The following is a 3,160-nucleotide window of genomic DNA, read 5'->3' as shown; positions in this document are numbered from 1 at the left end:
TCTCTCTCTCTCTCTCTCTCTCTCTCTCTCTCTCTCTCTCTCTCTCTCTGTGTGTGTGTGTGTGTGTGTGTGTGTGTGTGTGTGTGTGTGTGTACCAACATCTGAGGATAGTTAAATCTCTTTTATTAAATGGCCCGGAGAGAGGACTCAGCAGCTAAGAGCACTTGTTGCTCCTTCAGAAGAGCTAAATTCAGTTCCTACTGCAATCCACGTCAGACAGCTCACAACTGCCTCTAAGTCCAGTTCCACTGTATCTGGCACCCTCTTCTGGCCTCTGGACACCTGCACTTACATGGCACATACATACACAAACACAAACACACACACACACGTACACATAAAGAAAAATATTTTTTAAAAAGCATAAAACAATAACAAAGAAATGCAGAAATGAAAAATGCATGTTCCTCTGATCAAATCATTATATTGCATGTATGAATGAAAACTCTGCATTGCACCTTACAGATATGTGCAATTTCTATGTGTCCATTGGAAGTCAAAATACATTTTAAAATAAAATCAAATCACACCAAGTTGTTATACTGTGTTGTTTAGGGGGAAACTTCCTGCATACGCAATACAGATGCAGGATTTGGTTTTTTTTCCAATTGTTTTTAATCCCAGAGTGATAGCACCTAAGGATGTGGAATCCGTAGACCTGAAGGGAGGCAGCTGTATAGGCTAGCAAGTTATTTGACAATATTTAACCAATGTTAAATATTTGAATAAGTAAACAGAAGTACACAACACCTTTTCATTCCTAACTCATGCGATCAGATTAGAGGAGGGAGCCTAGGACTGGATTAGACTTGAGTGACAGATGCAAGAGGCAGGGAAGGGGAACCAGCTCAAATGAGCATCTGCAGCTTGGGGAGTAGAGTGGAAACCACTATCTGTGAAAGCTCGCGTCTCCAGATGTTGGAGAAGCAGAATAAATTAAGTTGAGCTCTCTTTTCAGTTCTGTGGTGCACAGCTCATTGCCAGAGCTTGCCAGCTGCTTTTCTCCTGGTCTCCCAACCAGGCCACCTCTTACCCTCCTTCATGCACCAACATCAAACTCTCAAATGCAGGGGGCACCTGAAGTGTTCTCCTCCAGCCAAGTCCAGCTTTCCTTTCTTATCTGACCCCACTGTTGGCCTCCTCCCTCCTCTGAAGACCCGTCCCCAGGCCCTCCCACCTCTACCCAGACATCTGTGTCTTCATCACAGCAGCCTCATCTCCATTCTTACTACAAAAGCAACATTAGGCAGAGGCATCTGGTGGCCCTCGTGGTATTTTATGAATGATGAATACATGCAGAGGTACTTATTAGAATACCTCAGACCAGACACCTGGTTTTACCAAGATTCTGCTCTTGGGCTCTGTAAAAGCAGAGCCAAATCTGAAGTGTCTCAAAGCCTAGATATTGGTCTGATGAGCTACTTTCTAAGATATCTTCCTTCTAGAGGGTATATATGTTCAAGGACATAGTCCAGTGGCAAGCTACCGAACAACTATCTCCAGACCAACACAGGTTGAACTGAGTGACCTCAGGGACCCATGCATCTCTAGGTAGAGTTCTGAAACCTTTTGGTTCTTGGGACTGTGGAATGTTACTACCTTTTGGTTTAAGGAAGATATGCAACTTTGCAGTGAATGTGTCCACTGTCATGGAGACAACTCTGCTACACGCATAGAAGGGGTCCTTGACTGAGAATTCACTGGTCGTGATGACCATGTGGACCTTGGCTCAAGCAGCTCTCAGCATCAAACCTGAAATAGCCTGTGGCCTTCATAAGACACTAGTGCACACACTATGCTTCGTAAGGCCCTTGTGCTCAGACTCTTGGGTGTGGAGGAGTCCTGTTGATCCTAGAGGTTATGGCACATCATGAAGCTACAGCCTCGTTCTCCAGCTCCTCCCAGCCCACTGGCTCTGCAGCTTCAGCTCCATCTCCTGGGCTTAGCATGCATTACATTCATCTTTCCCGGCCCTTATGCTTCTTACATGAAATAGGTGCCCAGCACACTTCCTCTTTCAGCCCCAAGCAGCGTTTCTGCAGCTGTACCCTTCCCTTCTCCCCTCATTGTGTCTCTAAAAGGGTGGGCACAAGTTCTCCCTGGCAGTTCCTGGTTTCACCCTACCACTCTGAGATCTCTGACCACAGCTTGCCGTGGCCCATCCTGCAATGTCTTGAACTTTCTTGGCCCTCTATTCCCTCTCCCCTCGAGCCCTGACAGCTCAGAGTATCATCCCCCATATCCCTTGAAGTAGGCTGCCACACATCACATACGTTTCTAACTGTCCTCTTTCTTCGCTTTGATTAACGCTACTTGTGATGGAAACAGATGGAGGCTAAGCATGGGGACACAGCCTTTCACCACTGTCTTTGGGCTCACTCAAGCTGCCTTCACAGGCTAGAAGCCATCTCTGGGTGTAGGCTCAGTCTCAGAGCTGCCCAGCTGCTCCTGTGAGCTCCAACTTCTCTGTGGGTCTCCTAGCTAAGAACTCTGACCCAGGTGGGTTCCTTGCTGACATGAACCAAGTCACCATCTAAATACACACACACACCACAGACACATACAAAGACACATACACATACACAAACACACACACACAGAGACACACACAGAGACACACACACAGACACACACAGAGACACATACATACACACAGACACACACAAATATACACACAGACACATATACACACAGAGAGACACACAGACACATACATACGAACAGACACACACATACATACACACAGAGACACACACAGACACACATACACACACAGACACATACACACACACAGAAACACACATACATACACACAGACACACATACACACACAGATATACACACAAACACACACACACAGAGACACACACAGAGACACACACACAGACACACACAGAGACACATACATACACACAGACACACACAAATAGACACACAGACACATATACACACAGAGAGACACACAGACACATACATACGAACAGACACACACATACATACACACAGAGACACACACAGACACACATACACACACAGACACATACATACACACAGACACACACATACACACACCACAGACACATACAAAGACACATACACATACACAAACACACACACACAGAGACACACACAGAGACACACACACAGACACACACAGAGA

The sequence above is a fragment of the Grammomys surdaster genome, unplaced genomic scaffold (assembly GCF_004785775.1).
Source record: "Grammomys surdaster isolate TR1022 unplaced genomic scaffold, NIH_TR_1.0 125789, whole genome shotgun sequence".
Lineage (NCBI taxonomy): Eukaryota > Metazoa > Chordata > Mammalia > Rodentia > Muridae > Grammomys > Grammomys surdaster.
The sequence above is the reverse complement of the archived record's forward strand: the minus strand, read 5'-3'. Positions refer to the sequence as shown.